Below are 19,272 nucleotides of genomic sequence, written 5' to 3'. Positions count from 1 at the left end.
ATGCCTTAACTCTCCCATCCAAATCCTTACACTGCTTTTGGGTCACTAAGTGTTTTCTTGGATAGGACCAGACCTAAGTGTTCTGAAGTCCTGGATGTCAGAGATTCTGTCCCATCTCTGCTTGGCTCCCAACATGTGCAGGGACATTGTGCACTTACATTGTGCGTGGCCTGAGGTAGGCTCTTAGGAGGCATTCATGCTCCTCTGCCCATCTGCTTGTTGCTAGTGTATCCCACTATGGGACTCAGAACCTCTCCCCTAGGAAGTGCCTATGTGACATCACCAGTTTACTGACAGATGCATTTGACTTGGGAGAGTAGCTAAATGACAGAATAAAATACTGCCAAGCTCCAACTACTGCTTCAGGAAACATTGTGTGAGTACCTTCTCTATTTCTGGCAATTAATGAACAATGTAAAACCATCGGGTAAGGAAAGTATCATCTCCATTAGACAGATGGGGATGCTGGTTTAGAGATCATAGGGATCTTATACATGGGTGCAGAGCTAGTGAGTGGAGAACAAGAGATTTGAACACAAATATTTGAATCTCTCTTCCTCTCTAAGTGTATATTAATGATGTTGCACATACAACTAAATGTACAGCTGGTTGCATAACATTCTCTTCTTTAAATCTCACCCCTGGGATCTTTCTCTTGAAATCTCTTGTAAAGTAAAATAATAATAATAATAATAATAATAATAATTTTTAAAAAATAAAATAAATAAATACACATAAAAAAATTAAATAAGATAAAAGTGAAATCTCTTCCTACTGGCCTGGTGTTGAAGGATATTTTTCAATGTCTTGGAAATTGTTGTTTTCTGACAAAAATCAGTTCACAGAAGTTTGATGGAAGAGCCTGGAGGGGCAAGTCTTGGGAATTAAAACAGTGAAAACTTCTTTCCTGTTGGATACTCCAGTACAAGCTGTGCTGGGCTGATGGAAGGAGACACAGACTCATAGAGCTCCCAGCTGAAGCCGCTGGCCAAGACAGTCCTCTCAGGGTTGCTCACACACCCGAGCCAGCGCCTAGTGTCCGCCTGAATACAGTGAGATAATCCCAAGGAAGAGACCAGCTGCTGGGTCTGTTTCCCCAGGACACTTCTCATAACTAATTGTGGGCTTCCTAAATTGGAAAGCACAGTATAATTAAGGGGATCTGCCGGGGCGGTACCAGGCACCCACAGCTCAGACAATGCCACCCACAACTCCCACCTGCTGCTGTCATACCTGTCCTTAAGGTGCTCTCCTGACTCTTGAAGCTGACTAATTATCAGGTGGTGGTTCTGTGGGGCGTTTCAGGGCCAGTGGCCACTTGGGCCTTCAGGGAATTCCTGGTGGGAATTTGAATGGCATGTCTGCGTTATGTTAAGCTTTATACAGAATGCTGTCTTCCGCCCTCTTTCACACATTTCCTTTCCTTTCAGTGGACCCTGGTAGGAAAGGGCTGGATCCTCCAGGTCCTTACTGAAGGAAAAGAACAGGTGCTAGGTGTGTGAGAGTGGATGCAAAGTTGGGTTCTTTAATTTAAATCATTAAATTAAAGTTACTGCTTCTTGGAGTTTGTATCTGCTTACATGCTGTATTCTTTTTTAATCTGAAACAAAATTTAGTTTTATGTTTTAAATTTATTTTTATCAAAGTATAACTGAATTACAATGTTGTGTTAATTACTGCTGTACAGCAAAGTGACTCAGCTATATATATACACACACACACATACACATTCTTTTTCATATTGTTCTCCATTATGGTTTATCACAGAATATTGAATATAATTCCCTGTGCTGTACATAGGACCTTGCTGTTTATCTAGTCTATATATATCAGTTTGCACCTGCTAATCCCAACTCACAATCCAACCCTCTCCCACCACCTCCTTCTTCCTTGGCAACCACCCATCTATTCTCTATGTCCCTGGTTCTGTTTCTGTTTCATAGATAGGTTAATTTGTGTCATATTTTAGATTCTACATGTAAGTGATATCACATACCCTATTCCTACATGCTGGAAAATGGACCTTTACCCACAGGAGCTGGCGTTTAACTTCTTCCTTACCCTGTTCTACAAAGTCTGGTATAGCACCATGCTGCTTGCTACACACCAGAAAACCAAATAAAAGCTGGCCTACCCCATGTCCAGGTAGAAAGGGACTGAATGTGAAGTCTTTTGCTTTTTGAGAGGGCACAGAGGGACCCTGGTGGGACCTTCTGGAGGATAAGGGAGACTCTGATGTCACAGCTATTCCTTTCCAGAAGGGAAGTAAGAAAAGATTGTCTGAGCTTTCTGGGGATTTTTGTCGGGTAGGGGCAGTTAGGCATGTGGTTGGCCCCTTCCAGTCAGGGCTGACTCATTTGGTTGGATGCAATTACGTTTTCATCACACCACCGGGACCCATGAGGCCATGGGAGCGGGCAGCTGTGACTGGCTCATCTTCCCTCTGCTGGGGCTAGCTTTCTTTGAGCTACTTCCTGGTTTCCTTCCTCATCCTCTGCCCAAACCAGTTTCCCTACCTGTTCCTTTCTCACTTTCCTTATAATCTTTACTCATCCATTTCTGGTCTGCTTCCATACCTTTAGCCAACGTTCTTTCCAAATCCCTTCTCAAATGTTCCTCACAAGAGAGCACCCAGCGTTGCCCATGACAGATTTCCAAACCTTGAGTAACTCCCATCTGACCTGCTCTTTTCTGGAAAGTCCTATTTTACTTAAGCTAACATTTCCAGTGACTGGGACTTACTGAAGCCAATCTCACTTCCTGATCCCTAGATTTTCAGTGTTGGTTGTTGCAATTCTGTTTTATAAATGTTGAGAGTGTCCTCCCTAACTCTTCCTGATTTGTCCAAGTCCAGTGTTGATGAGATCTCTGCCCTGGCCAGTTACCAAGGTCTACAAGAGCTTCTCAGTCATGAGAACGGTGTGGGTGTTCAAGTCATAATCTTGAGGATCAAGTCGACAGGAAGGAGCATTGAATCTGGGGTTAAAACCTGGGGTTCAAGTTCATTCTGCTGCTCACTCACTTTCAGACCTGTTTCTATAGATGAAAATGGGGTTATAACACCATGCATTACTTGTGAGGATACCATGAGTTGATGTATATAAAAGAACTGATGTTGTTGTTGTTTAGTTGCTAAGTAATATCTGAATCTTTTGCAGTCTCATGGATTGTAGCCTGCCAGGCTCCTTTGTCCATGGAATTTTCCAGGCAAGAGTACTGGAGTGGATTGCCATTTCCTTCTCAAGGGGATCTTCCTGGCCCAGGGATCAAACCTGAGTTTCCTGCATTGCAGGCAGATTCTTTACCACTGAGCCACCAGGGAAGCCCATAAAAGAGCTGTAGTGCTATACAAACCAAAGTGCAAGGTGACAATTAAGGGGAAGCATCACGATAAAAATAAACATGAGATTAAGATGACTTTCTCTTTGGGCAGGAGAGAAGTAGACTTAGGTGAGCTGTGTAAGAAGAATCAGTGCCTTTTCCTCAGCTGTCTATAGCTGAGCAGAGGTCACTAAGCAAATATTTATTGAGCTGGACCATAAAGAAGACAGAGCATCGAAGAACTGATGTCTTCAAACTGTGGCACTGGTGAAGACTCCTGAGAGTCCCTTGGACAGCAAGAAGATCAAACCAGTCAGTCTTAAAGGAAATCAACACTTGGAAGGACTGATGCTGACCAGATCTGGTCTCTGTGTTCTCTAATAGAGGTAGATGTAAAGCGCAATGGAAATAGATGAGAGATCAATGAATTTTCCTTTGTGTGGTTGTGTGCAGAAGTCTGAGGCTATGGGCTGATTGCATTTAAGCTGAGCTTTTAAGGATTTCATTAGGGGGAGAAACGAGGAAAAGGAGTTCTAAGCTGAGGGAGTGTCCTGAGGAAAGGTCTTGAGACTTGGTGGTGAGTTCAGGGATTGGGAAATAGGCTTATTCCTCATATAGCTGAAAGATGGGTTGTGTGGGTGAGCAAGCTGAAAATGAGACTAGAAGGTGGGTGGGGTCCAGATGGGTCCTGATAGCACAGCCGTGTATGCAGAGGTAAAGTGATCTGTGCTGGACATGATACCCTAGAACGTCAGAGCTGGGAGAATATGCGGAGTTTCACAGACAGGAAAGGGTCTTGCCATAAGTGTCAGGGAGGAACATATCCTTAGCTATCACCTGAGTCTCTTGTCCTCTAGACTGGGACTTTTTCCGTGGCTTCACCTCAACTCAGCATTTGGTTGCCAAAATTCTCTAGATCAGTTGAATGAGGGCTCTGTTTCATAACAAAGAAATGGGAGGCTGGAAAATTTTGCCTTGGGAACTATATATATATATATATATATATATATATTTTTTTTTTTTTTTTTTTTTTAAACAAGTTCACAAACTCTGCTCATAGACCCACCATTGAAGCCCTCTGATTTAGCCTCCAGGCAAGGTGCCTCACACAGTTCCTGGGAGCTGCTACTTTCCTGGCACCCAGACATGGGTACTTGGCTGTGTGATTCATTCCCAAGATCCTTGTCACCCTAGTTCCTACTTCCAGATGATTTTCTCAGAATAATAGTGATAATTATATAGAGGTGATGAATAGGGGGTATTTAATGTAGAAAAAACACTGATAGTGATCAAGACTGAAAAATTATAGTTGCTGGGTCACTGAGGACTATTAACTATTCTGGTCTGGCTACTCATTTGGTTCTGGAAGACACCCAAGCATCACAGGGGTAGAAAATTTGACTAAGAGTCCATGGAGTGGTCCCAGAGGTAATTTCAGTTGCCATTCAATGTTCATCATCCTTGGGAACCACTCTTTTATTGCTTCCTTTGGGTATTCCGTCTTCCTTCTTGCATGCTTATGTCCTAAATCTATCAGTACTCTGCTCAGGCCCAAAGGTGTCCTCTGCGGGAGGTTAAAGCTTTTCCCATCCAGGTTCATGCTCCCTTCATGTGCCAGGAAGCTACCAATCCACCCACAGACACTGCTTTCCAGAAGATTCTTTGTTCTCCTAGGAAAAAATAAAAAGGACTGAGCCCAAATGTTGGGTAGACCCTGTATGAATACTCCCTTCTTTGTCCTTCTCTGCACATCCTGGACTGGAATTCTGGAGGAGTGATGGTAGTCATCACGCCTTCTGCTTCATTTACTTCTCCTGGTAGAGTGAGCCTGGGACCTTGCACCTTTCTGCTTGGTCCCTGGGAGTCAGTTGTTAGGCGGGTGACTGCTAAGATGGCACTGACTTCCCACTGTCTGCTTCTTCTCTCTTCCTGGAACCTTTGGACACTTTACATTTCTTTTGGGAATATAGAATTCCTTAAGATTCTTGGAGTCTGACACCCAGTTTCTGTTCTCTGGGTGATCCTGGTCTATGAAGCATGTTATGGGGACTAAACTATTTCTGTGTGTTTTTTTCAGAAGACAGGTCTGCGGTGCTTCAGCCTGCTTCTGCTACACTGCACAACATTCTCCCTGCTGTTTCAGTCTGCTCTACTCCTCTGGTTCTCTCAAGATCAAAGATTTTCACTGCTGACACCTCTTCAATGTTAAGTGAGACCTTTATCAATGAAGCAGTTTCTTCTCTGTCTCTAGCCCCTATAATTGGTGGTGTTACACTAGGAAAGCCTAGTCTTTGCTCCCTATTGCCTTCAGAAGATTCTAGAATCAGAGAAACTTGGATTCAAATCCTAGTTCTCCCTTACCAGCCTTGTAAATTACTAAACCTCTCTGAGGGCAGACTGCTTTTTCATATGGAAAATAAGAAATAGTATCTATCTTATAGGGATATTGTAGAAAGTAAATGAGATCCACATAAAATGCCTAACTTAGGGCTTGGCACATAACAGCGGCTTCATAAATCTGTGTCCTCTTCAAATAGTCTCCCACTAGGGAGGTTATTTAACTTTGACCAGTAGACTAACCTTGGGACTAGAGGCCTTCCATTGGGGCATTTATAGCAAGAACTATAAGACGCTCCTAAAAGAGCTTAAAGTTCCTTTCTAGATCAGTGGGGAGATATGGATGTCTTAATTTCTCCAGTCATCACAAAATGCATTGAAACAAAGCTGACAGTATAAGAAATCTCCTTAAATCCCTCAGTGAGAATAGCCCACCATTCTGTGATGTGGATGCAGCATTATAACTCATGAATTTAAAATTCATGCTTCACAAAAATGGCAAATATGTCGTGAAACTCTGGGATCACTCACAAATGGCTAAAATCTCAAATGTGCCTGAGTGTGCACTCCTCCATGGACTGTAGCTTGCCAGGCTCCTCTGTCCATTGGCTTTTCCAGGCCAGAATCCTGGAGTGGGTTGCCATGCCCTCCTCCAGGGGATCTTCCCTACCCAAAGATCAAACCCTCATCTCCTGCATTGGCAGGTGGATTCTTTACCACTGAACCAACCAGGAAGCTCCCAAGTCTCCAATGTTATCCCACACATTCCAACTATCCCTCAAGATACTGGAGAGAAGGGTAGATTGTTTCCAAAAGTACAACAGAGGACAGAAGGAAAGATACAATCAGAAGATAGTATCGGCCAGGCATGAATAAGACCATCAGGAGGGACTCATGCAGAAAGGCAGACTCTATGTAGAAAGTCCTTTCAGCTTCCTTTTCTCTCTGCTTGAGCATCAGGAAAACTGAACCTCGTCTACAGAGAGGTCTAAAGTGGCCAGCTTGCTCTCTGTCCCTGATTGTTTTGGGGACTCTGCTCCCTTTTTGGGCTGTATGCTCAGGGATGTAAACAGTAGTTTAATGGACTTTTTTTTTTTTTTTAATCAGGGGAGATGGTGTTCCTTCCTTTTTAGAAGAAAGACAAAGCAAATAACATCATTAACAACACTGTGTTCCTGTGGACAGTTCTGGTTCAAGGACAAGTTTAGAATGGGAACAGCAGGTGAACTTTCTATACACTCTTGCACCCTGAATTGACTTCCCAGAGGTCACTGTAATAAAACTAGGGAGGCAGCCCTGGGAGGTCTGAAGGAAACTCTTAAGTTCTCTGATGATAACATATATAAGCCTGAAATCTGCAGCTTTGCTTTGGGTGGTGGTGATATTTAGGAGGGATGGTAGTGTTATATGTTCAATTTCTGCAATGCTGGCCCAGAAATCAGAGATTATCTATAAAATACAACGTTCTTCCAGCCTCTTTGACCCTACCAGTGCCCATCATCACGTCTGAGACAGGGCTGAGTCCTGGTAAAGTTGATAAATGAATGGGTGTGTGAATGTTGCCTTATGTAGAAGTTGCTCTGAAGCCCATCCTTAAAACAGAGTGAGGATGGGAATACTGAAGGCCAAGGATGTCGGAAGGAAACAAAATTGTCTTTGGCTCAAAAGCCCACAATCCTTGGTGGCCATGATTTACACATGCAGCTTTGCACATGGGTCAAGCCAGACTTCTGAGCCATGCTCCTTGCCTTTAACTAAACCTCGCACTGTGTCCTTCACTCATTCAGTCATTCATTCATTCAGTATCCTAAGAAGTTTCTTTCTTTCTAATTGATTATTCCATTTATGTGAGAGAGGCAGATTTAAGATTATTTACAGAGCATTTGATCATTCTTAAGATTAATGAAAGACTCCATAGAGAAAATTATAAAGTATTTCTTGAATAAATATTGCTTACCCTGCCCAGGCAGTGTTTTGCTTGAACATCTCTGTCTTTGGGGAACTTACTGTATGGGGTTGGCCAAAAGTTTTGTTCAAGTTTTCCTGTAAAATGGTGCGGAAAAACCCCAATGAGCTTTTTGGCCAACCCAGTATTAGTGAATGTAATCCTAGGTGCTAAAACAGACAACTCAGAAATCTCACTGAGTAAATACAAGCTGATTTCCTGCTCCTAAAAAGTCAAATAAGCAATAAGGCAGATGAGAGGAATGCTCAGATCTTTGTATTTATTTAACAACTTTGGCTTGAAGTTCTGTTGTGTTCATTGTGAGGTTTCCATGATTACCCTGGGCATTGACATCAGTGATCAGATAATGGAAGAAAAGATGTCAATCAGGGCATTGTAGACATCACTTTCCCCCATATTACATTAATCAGAACTCAATAATATAGCTTTATCTGCATGTAAGGGGGCTGGGAAATGTTATTTCTGACTGGCAACAGTTTCCCAGCAGAAACTCTCTATTAGAGAAGGAGGGCATGAATATTTAGTGGGGAGATAGAATGCCTGCCACACTTACTTTCTATTAGGTGTGGGGAGATCCCAGGGACGGGGGAGCCTGATGCTGCCGGCTCTGGGGTCGCATAGAGTTGGACACAACTGAAGCGACTGAGCAGCAGTAGCAGCAGCAGGTGTGGGGAGATAGACAACAACATGTAATTGAGTATATTACATAGTATTTCAAATGATAAAAGGAAAATAAGTTAGGAGAGAGGAAAAGGGCTGCAAACAATTGTGAAAATAGTTTCCCCGGTGGTACACATTTGGCCATATTGTCTACAGAGCATATATGAGTTGGCCCTTTAAAAGTAAGAACTCTCCTTCCTGAATTGTGCTGGAGCAGCTCAGACTGGAAAGAGAGACCCTACTTGGTATCCAGACAAACCCACATTGTCATCATCACAATGGTGATGAAATTAAAGAGTTTATTGAAAGGCATTATCAAAAAAAACATAGTAGATAAAGTAAGTTTAAATTTGCTTCTGGATCTTTTCTATTCTTTGAGCTTTTTGTTGACAATATTGACCCAGGCTGAAGTTTAGAGGCCTTTGCTTTTGATTATGTATCCACTTTTAGATAATACCACTTTGTTGATTCTAAAAGGGATCTACTTCCCAGATGTACATTGAAAATCAAGGGTTGATTTTCTCCATAGTAAGAGAGTAATGTGGCCCTTATGCTGAGGAATTAGCTGGTTACCTAATATCAACAACAGAAGGTTAATTGGAAAGAAGCTGGTGAGGGACTTTAAATGGTTCTAACAATGTATGGAGTGATGGGAGAAAGTTCCATGTTTGGCAAAAGGCAGAGCCTTAGACATTTCTGAAACCTCAGTTCATTCCTTGCGTTGTGGATATGATGAATATATGAGCATTTATTGATAAATAAATGAGCATTTATTAGTCCTTTTTATATGCCTGACCCTATGCTGGGCACCAACAGTGTAGTAGTAGATGATTCTGCTTTTGATCTCAGGAGCTCACCATCTAGGCATGAGAAACTTCACCAATCAGGAGGCTGGATTTCAGTTGGACAGACAGGACCCATGAGCATTGTGCTAACAGTTTTGAGCTTTATGTTTCCTAGTTAGTGAAGAACCATCAAAGAGGATTTCTCTGCTGGGTCGTGGGTGATAGATGTTGAAACTGGTACTTGCTTACTGTGAGACAGCCGGCAACTCAACTTATCAGACTTCTATTTTCTTTGTCTGGAAAGGGAAGATAATAATAACTTCCCTGCTCTTCTCAGAAGACTTTTATAAGGATCTAAAGAAATCACGTTATGGGAAAGAAACACTATTTTGGTGAACTATTATTAGGACTGATTAATAATCTAGACATCTGGGAGAACAAGGGAGGACTTGGGTGCTGGGCAGTGATGCTGTGAGAATATAGCAAAATCTTTCATCTAGAATGGACATATGTAGGAGGGAAATCAGTCTTAGTAAAAAAAAGAAAACAACACACACACACATAATCCACAAAAACTTAGTTGTAAGTGAAGTAAAATTTGTTGTAAGTGAAGAAAGTGAACAGGGATCCTGGTTGGTACAGGCAAGATGTACATCTGGATTCAAAGAGAGGGAGTGAGCAGACCAGAGGCCCTGCTGCAGAGACAGGTTAAGGGCTGGCAGTGAGACATTTCCAGGGATCTGGGGGTCTGCCAGCACACAAGCTACCAGAGAATCAACTCAAAACCAGCAAAACCACAGCTGTCGACCCAACCAAGACCAAGCCTTCAGAGAACATGGGAGCACCTGTCCCCAAAGGAGCTCATGCTTCCAGAAATAATGATTTAGCTCTTGGCAGTATTTTCTCTCTTCAGTACAGTTCAGTTCAGTTCAGTTGCACGGTTGTGTCCGACTCTTTGCGATCCCATGAACCACAGCACTCCAGGCCTCCCTGTCCATCAGCAACTCCCAGAGTCTATCCAAACCCATGTCCATTGAGTTGGTGATGCCATCCAACCATCTCATCCTCTGTTGTCCCCTTCTCCTTCTGCCCTCAATCTTTCCCAGCATCAAGGTCTTTTCAAATGAGTCAGCTCTTCACATCAGGTAGTCAAAGCATTGGAGTTTCATCTTCAACATCAGTCCTTCCAGTGAACACCCAGGACTGATCTCCTTTAGGATGGACTGGTTAGATCTCCTTTCTCTCTTATGATTTCCTAAAATTGTTGTTCCAAGAGGAAGAGGCTTGTGTCCAGGAGGGCTCAGAGTTTATCTGACTTTTCTGTGGACTTTGGGACCTCACATGCCAATGCAATGCATATTATAAATCAACAAGTTCTTAGAAGGGTTTTTCTTGATGGCTCAGTGATAAAGAATCTGCCTGCAGTACAGAAGAAGCAGGAGACATGGGTTCAATCCCTGGGTCTGGAAGATCCTCTGGAGAAGAAAATGGCAACCCACTCCAGTATTCTTGCCTGAAGAATCCCATGGACAGGAGGACTATAGTCCACAGGGTCACAAAGAGTCGGACATGACTGAGTGCCCAAACACACAGTCCTTAGGAAAATGGAGGGGATTAATGTAATATAAGTTATAGTTGGCCTATTTCAAGACCATGAAATCCCATCATTCAGCCCAAATGTGAGAATTCATCCCAAAGTTGAAAGCATAAACAGAAGGTCTTTGGCTTGTGGAACAAATGCTTATTTTAGACTGTTTCCGCCTAATTTATAGCATCTTGAAAAGCTGCAGAGAAAGACATGGTCACAAATATATCTTTTTAATTAAAAGTAATCATCCTAAGTCAAAGCGAGTGAAAGTTTTGTCAAATCTTGGTCATATAGAAACTGTTTTTTATTGAAATAAAATCTGAATGACAATCTGGTAAGCCTTTTTTGAAAATCATATTCAGAGTTTCACAACAGTGGAATTATTTTTTTTTCTTCCTTAAATGTTCTTTTTATTTTTTTTTAATTTTTATTTTTACTTTATTTTACTTTACAATACTGTATTGGTTTTGCCATACATTGACATGAATCCACCACGGGTGTACATGTGATCCCAAACATAACAGTGGAATTTTATCTCTAGATAAGAGAAGGAGGCTAATGATTGCCTGAGTGGGAAGTGACCAAGTCCTATATAAAACTGTACTGAAAACATGCTTCTTTGAATCAGTTTCTCACAGTCTTAGAAGCTGCCTGCCAGACTATAGTTCTCAGTTTGTCTTGAATAGAACTTTTTTATTTATATTGTAGGTTGACTATTGATGACTTCCTTTGACATCACTTTGTGTAGTCAGCACGATATCAGGTTAAATGGAGCCTGCTTTGGACTAGCACTTAGTATCAAGTACAGATCCCTTGAGCCCCCACCACCCCAACTTCACAGCATTTTTCTGATACTTTGGTGAATTCTTCCTGATATATAGACCTTCTTATCTTAAGTTTGATGTTCCTGTAACTTTTCTTCAAGTTGTCTTCTTAAATATTGGACTTTTATTGTGGTATCAGTACATTTCCTAGGTAAGAAAGACCAGGGAGGAACTGCTAGGCAGGAAAAGACTAGAAGAAATTTTTGTTATATTTCCTAGGTGAAAAGAACTTGAGGGGGATTTCCAAGCAATAAAAGCCTAGGGACATCCCTGGTGATCTAGAGTTTGACACTCCACACTTCTAATGCAGGGGCATGGGTTCAATCCCCAGTCGGGTAACTGGGATCCCACATGCCATGTGTGGGATTTAATCAATTAATTAATTATCAATTAATTTATGAAAAATAAATAAATATAATAAAATTATTTAAAGCTTCCCTGGTGGCTCAGATGGTAAAGAATCTGCCTCTAATGCAGGAGACGTTTGTTTGATCCCTGGGTCGGGAAGTTCCCCTGGAGAAGGAAATGGCAACCCACTCCTATATTCTTGCCTGAAGAATTTCATGAACATAGCAGTCTGGTGGGCTATGGTCCATGGGGTTGCAGAGTCAGATATGACTGAGTGACTAACAAACAAGAAGAAACTTTGAAGTGCTTTCCTAGGTGGGGAACTAGAGGTGATTTCTTACACAGGGAACTAGCCCTAGACAGGAAAACTTCAGAGTGAAATGTGTTGGCTGACCTCTTTTTCCAATTTGGCTTAAATTGGCAAGGTTGGTATGTATATATTTTTAAGAGGTTATTTGAAACTGAGTCCATGTGGGCTCTCAAAACAAAGCAAACTAGTTCCTTTAAGCCCAGAGGCATACTTAGGCAGCTGATAATCTAGAGAAAGTGTCTGAGAATTGATCATCATAACGAGTAGTGGTCCCATAGGGAATTCCATGCTGACACTTCATTTTATTTACGGTTCTCCTGGGAACATGTACAGAAGAATTTGTCAGTAAGTGCTTTGAGCCCCCATAGAGGTTTTAGACAGCTGGAACTGACTTAAGGGTAACACCTTGATGAGCTAAGCTCACAAGCTGCACACTTCTGATCCACTACAGTCTTTAGAAATTGTTCCAGCCTTTTAAATAAAATGAAAGTAAAAGGGAAACAGTGCTTCCAAAGTCTACCATCTGCCAGATGGGCAGCCACTAGAACTCTGTCTGAGCTCATGTATGGTCCTGAACCATTACTATCAAGTACTTATCTGGCCCTAAAATGGCAAGTATGGGAGTTCTTCTGACATTCTGAAACTGGTTTTTACATATGTAGCTAGGAAATAAAGCTGGCTTGATAAAACATCTGTGCAAGATTCTGACCTGGACGGAACAAAATTATTTCTGGAGAAAGCTTGAAGTTATAAGTTTTACCATGCCCTTGAAATGTAAGCATAGCTTACATCTCCTGAGACTATGGCCTTGGTTTAACTAGTAGAACCTAAAACCTAAACAAAAAAAGAGAAAAGCGGTCCTTTCAAACTCCAGCAGAAAAACTATGAGATCTCTCTGTATCTGGATGTATGTTTCTGTGTGTGTATGTTATAGACATGATATGTCCCTACCTTCAGATGGTATTATCAAAATTACATTGTAAAAGTTCTGTATTTAAACAGCTTAAACAAGTAAGTTTTTATATAAATTCTCAGAAATATAATAGAAATTTACTAACAGAAATTTTGGGTTCATGTGATGTGGGAGATATTCAGTATTAAATTAATATTCAGTATTAAAGTCAAGTTATTGGTATAATTAATACAAACATGTCTTTACAAGTCATCAACAATAGAATAATACTTTAATTGTACCTGGGTTTATGAAAGTCAATAAACTCATGTCATCTCTGTTAGAAAAATTTTCAACAAGAAAATTAACTTGGTATGATGATACTTTCATAAGTAATAAAACAGATAGAGATAAATGGATATTAGGTAGATTCTTTAAGACTGATTACGTTTTATGGTAAGTTTGCTTAAAAATAGTTTATCCAAAAAAAATAGTTTCTCCAGATTTTTGTTGAAATCTTTACTTGGAACTAGGGTTTTGCTAAATTAAGGATGGGAATTCATTTAATGTCTATATTGTTTTTAGTAAATGCTGAAACATTAATTGCTAAGCAAGTCTATGTTTACCTACTTTTGTCTTTTATTAGAGAAAAACTAAAGATGTTTAGTTTATTAAAAAGACATCTTATACCACATTGAGAGAAATTATGTTGTGAAAATACATATGTTTCTAGAAGTTATGGAATACATATGTAAGCATGCCAATCAGGAAATGCTAATAAAACAGACAGCTTGCCATGATTGGTTCTTGGTTTTTGCTAGAGATTAAGGTTCTTAAGGGATAAAAACAGTAATATAATTAAACCTACTAGAAACAATAAGAAAAATATTTCAATATTCAAGGAAAGTAGGATGTGATTCCAATAAAAGAAGATATGAGGAATGTAAATGCATTTTGTTAAGGTAAACAGAAAGTGATTTTGTCCAGAATCTGGTTATTTCTAAATGAGAAAGAAAATAGACAAATTTGGATATCGTAGGTTGTGGGAGGTTTGTGGAAGAGATGACCTGAGAAAAGGTAGTGGTCAGGACTAGAATTTGATTTTCTCTGTTAGGAGGACAAAATTTTCTCAGAATATTGTTCTGTTTTGATAATGGATTGTGAGAGGTCTTTATATATATATACATATATATATATATATACACACACACACATTTTAAGCAATCTGTTGTCTTTCTGTATTTGCTTTTGAAATATTTTATTGCCACTTTGGTTAAATTAATGACTAAATATTTTTCCACAGTGACTTATTTGACTAAATGTTTTAAAAAACCTTTTTGACATTTTGAAAAAATGTCTCATGTTCAAATTCTAAATGAAGTCTTTTGGTTTAGAACTAACTTTGAGTTATTTTTCTCTCCTTATGGAAAGAGACTTATTAAACTAATCTGGCAGGTTGTCATGGGAAGCATTGTCAAATAAAAAGTAACATTCAGCCTTCTTTATGTTGTTACTATCCATATCAATATGCAAAATAAGTGTCCCAGAAATTTTTATGTGAAATTCCTGGAAGTCTTTTATGTCCTGACATGAAATGTTATCTGTCATCAAAATTGAGTCTACACTAAGTAAGGAAATGGCAACCCACTCCAGTGTTCTTTCTTGGAGAATCCCATGGACAGAGGAGCCTGACGGGCTACAGTCCATGGGTCACAAAGACCAAAGTCATGACTGAAGCGACTTTCATTTTCACAGAGACTGAACTCGAGCATCAGGGAAATGCCCAGTGTGCTCACATGTGAAGCCAACAGCAAAAGAATCTGTGAAGATTATGTTATGTATAGATAAAGTCCATGCTACTGCTGCAAAAATTAACTTCTTGTCAGACTTTTGCCATCCTGATATCCTTGTAACATGGCAACAGTCTGCTCCTAAATCAGAGGAATTAAGATGAGTCAGGATTAGCTGTAAATTAAATAGTTGGGCCTTGGGGAGCTCAAGTTGACTGCTTGGCTCTTCCTGGATTCCTGGCAAACTCCACTTTCCTTTTGATGGGTTAGAGCTTTCCCTTACAGCAAGGCTGATGCCCTCACAATGACAAAGGAACAACTGGAAAACAAGTGCGTCTTCTACTTGGGGTATATCTTCCACAGTCTCCCTGGACAAATTATGTGAGTCTTAACAAAAACCTTGCAAACTTCTTGAGATGACCACTGACATTATCACCTCCCATCATCAGGCAAGAGTAATAAAACTAAAGGAAAAATTGGGTTTAAGCAAAACAAGAATTCATTATATGGGTTGAATGAACTGATAAATATAATAATAATTTTAGTGATTTTTTTGGATCTGAAATATTACTGGCTTTTTATCTTTCTTTTTCAGATATAAGGAAACATTTCCCCTAAGCTAATTATGAAAGTGAAAGTTGCTCAGTCATGTCCGACTCTGCGACTCCATGGACTATACAAGCCATGAAATTCTCCAGGCCAGAATACTGGAGTGGGTAGCCTTTCTTTCTCCAGGGGATCATCCCAACCCAGGGATCAAGCCCAGGTCTCCAGCATTGCAAGTAGATTCTTTACCAGCTGAGCCACAAGGGAAGCCCAAAAATAACGGACTGGGTAGCCTATCCTTTCTCCTGATTCAGGAATCAAACCGGGGTCTCCTGAATTTCAGGCAGATTCTCTACCAACTGAACTATCAGGGAAGCCCAAGCTAATCATGACTTACACCAATTTGATAAATTAAACCTTCGTAATCAGAATGAAAACTTTTGTCTTTCCTCTCTACCTGTTTCCACCAGAATTTGGAGTATTCTTAAGTTCATGATATTAGTTACTCGCATGAGTTTAATAAGAATTTTTTCTCCTTATATTGATTGTTGTTGTTTAGTTGCCATGTCTGACTCTCTGGGAATCCATGGACGGCAGCACGTCAGCCTTCCCTGTCCTTCACTATCTCCCGGAGTTTGCTCTAACTTATGTCCGTTGAGTCAGTGATGCCATCTAACTATCTCCTCCTCTGTCACCCTCTTCTCTTCTTGCCCTCAATCTTTCCCAGCATTAGGCTCTTTACCAATGAATCGGTCTTTGCATCAGGTGGCCAAAGTATTGGAGTTTCAGCTTCAGCACCAGTCCTTCCAATGAATATTCAGGGTTGATTTCCTTTAGGATGGACTGGTTGGATCTCCTTGCTGTCCAAGGGACTCTCAAGAGTCTTCTCCAGCACCATAGTTCTAAAGCGTTCGTTTTTCGGCACTCAGCGTTCTTTATGGTCCAACTTTCACATCTGTATACGTCTACTGGGAAAACCATAGCTTTGACTATATAGACCTTTGTTGGTAAAGTTATGTCTCTGCTTTTTAATACACTGTCTAGATTTGTCATAGCTTTCCTTCCAAGGAGCAAGCATCTTTTAATTTCATGGCTGCAGTCACCATCTGCAGTGATTTTGGAGTCCAAGAAAATAATATTTGTCATTGTTTACACTTTTCCCCCATCTATTTTCTATGAAGTGATGTGACTGGATGCCGTGATCTTCGTTTTTTGAGTGTTAAGTTTTAAGCCAGTTTTTTCATTCTCCTGTTTCACCTTCATCATGAGGCTCTTTAGCTCCTCTTTGCTTTCTGCCATTAAAGTGGTATCATCTGCATATCTGGAGTTGTTGATATTATATTAATAGCAAGACACAACTGGAAACATTGGCAATATTACTATGGCTTTGACAGAAATGTCATATTTGGGAATATACATGAAATAAAGTATGCCTTAATTAACAAACGTCTTAAAGAGAATAACGTGTGTATATTATGCCAGCTACTCTCAAATATTAAATGTCATACAGATAACTTTTGGAAAACCTGCAAAAAAAAAAAAATCCATGCTTTAATACTGTGTTAAGAAAACTTCCAGTTAACAAAGCTGTCAGTGAGATTGCTTGCGCTCCCTGGAATTTTATCTTTGCATGTGGCGTTAGAATTGACCCACCTTCTCAGAGATGGGCACATAATGTTTTTATGGTAAATAAAATAATTATGTTGACTGGTACCTAATGCTACCCCATCGTCTCTGTAGAAGGCAATAGATGAACCTTCTTTCTCTTTTCATTATGGAGTCAAGAGATCCATTTTAGCAGAATACCAAGATACCTGGTGGCAAAGTATTTGGGGAATCTTGATTCTTAGTGCAGGAGTATAACGTAAACAGAGAGACGATTAGAAATCTATCAGTCACTTTTGGTCAAAGGACAAAAGGACAAAACTTTTGGCAGAAGACAGTGTAAACAGCGTTAGAGCACAAAAGACATCCCTCAAACGTTAGTCCAAGTAGTATTGGATAACAGGGCTGCCTTAGATTTTTTGCTGGCTAAACAAAGAGATGTTCATGCCATTGCTCACATTTCTTGTTGCACTCATATCAACACCTGAGGAAAAGTAGGTTATACACTTAGAAAAAAATTGCAAAAGAGCTAAAAGATGTATGGGAAACAGATCCTTTAAATAATCTGGTTAGAGTCCATCAGTAATAGGCAATTTTTTTCAGCTTGTTTTACAGAGGATTATCAAAGTCATAGTATGTGTTATTATTCTTTTCCTAGCTATCAAGGTACATGTGATATGTATTACTCTTTGCTCTAAGCTGACTGCTAAAAGCACATGTACAATGTTGGAGCAACAATTTGATATAATTGATAATATATCTTATAAAATGTTTACCCATCATCATATACCTCTGTGTTTACTTTGTTCCATTAATCAATTCAGCCTTCCCTGGTAGCTCAGAGGTTAAAGCGTCTGCCTGCGATGCGGGAGACCTGGGTTCGATCCCTGGGTTGGGAAGATCCTCTGGAGAAGGAAACGGCAACCCATTCCAGTATTCCTGCCTGGAAAATCCCATGGATGGAGGAGCCTCGCGGGCTACAGTCCATAGTGTTGCAAAGAGTCGGACATGACTGAGTGACTTCATTTCATTCATTCATTAATCAATTACCTCCCCCATAATGAGAATAACTGGGTTTCCCTCGTGGCTCAGATGGTAAAGAATCCACCTGCAATGCAGGAGACCTAGGTTCAATCCCTGGGTTGGGAAGATCCCTTGGAGAAGGGAATGAATACCCACTCCAGTATTCTGGCCTGGAGAATTCCATGGACAGAGGAGCCTGGCAGGCTACAGTCCATGGAGTTGCAGACATGACTGAGAGACTTTCACTTTCACTTTCAATGAGAATAATTGGGCAACTCTTTGAGGTTTGTGACATTGTAGAAGAGACAGGGATCAAGACCATCCCCATGGAAAAGAAATGCAAAAAAGCAAAATGGCTGTCTGGGGAGGCCTTACTAATAGCTGTGAAAAGAAGAAAAATGAAAAGCAAAGGAGAAAAGGAAAGATATAGGCATCTGAATGCAGAGTTCCAAAGAATAGCAAGAAGAGATAAGAAAGCCTTCTTCAGTGACCAATGCAAAGAAATAGAGGAAAAGAACAGAATGGGAAAGACTAGCGACCTCTTCAAGAAAATTAGAGATACCAAGGGAACATTTCATGCAAAGATGGGCTCGATAAAGGACAGAAATGGAATGGACCTAACAGAAGCAGAAGATATTAAGAAGAGGTGGCAAGAATACACAGAAGAACTGTACAAAAAAGATCTACATGACCAAGATAATCACGACGGTGTGATCACTCATCTAGAGCCAGACATCTTGGAATGTGAAGTCAAGTGGGCCTTAGAAAGCATCACTACGAACAAAGCTAGTAGAGGTGATGGAATTCCAGTTGAGCTGTTTCAAATCCTGAAAGATAATGCAGTGAAAGTGTTGCACTCAATATGCCAGCAAATTTGGAAAACTCAGCAGTGGCCACAGGACTGGAAAAGGTCAGTTTTCATTCCAGTTCCAAAGAAAGGCAATGCCAAAGAATGCTCAAACTACCGCACAATTGCACCCATCTCACACACTAAAGTAATGCTCAAAATTCTCCAAGCCAGGCTTCAGCAATATGTGAACTGTGAACTTCCAGATATTCAAGCTGGTTTTAGAAAAGGCAGAGGAACCAGAGATCAAATTGCCAACATTCGCTGGATTATGGAAAAAGCAACAGAATTCCAGAAAAACATCTATTTCTGCTTTATTGACTATGCCAAAGCCTTTGACTGTGTGGATCACAATCAACTGTGGAAAATTCTGAAAGAGATGGGAATACCAGAGCACCTGACCTGCCTCTTGAGAAACCTATATGCAGGT

This window comes from Budorcas taxicolor, chromosome 11 (assembly GCF_023091745.1).
Source record: "Budorcas taxicolor isolate Tak-1 chromosome 11, Takin1.1, whole genome shotgun sequence".
Classification (NCBI taxonomy): domain Eukaryota; kingdom Metazoa; phylum Chordata; class Mammalia; order Artiodactyla; family Bovidae; genus Budorcas; species Budorcas taxicolor.
This window is presented reverse-complemented; position numbering follows the sequence as displayed.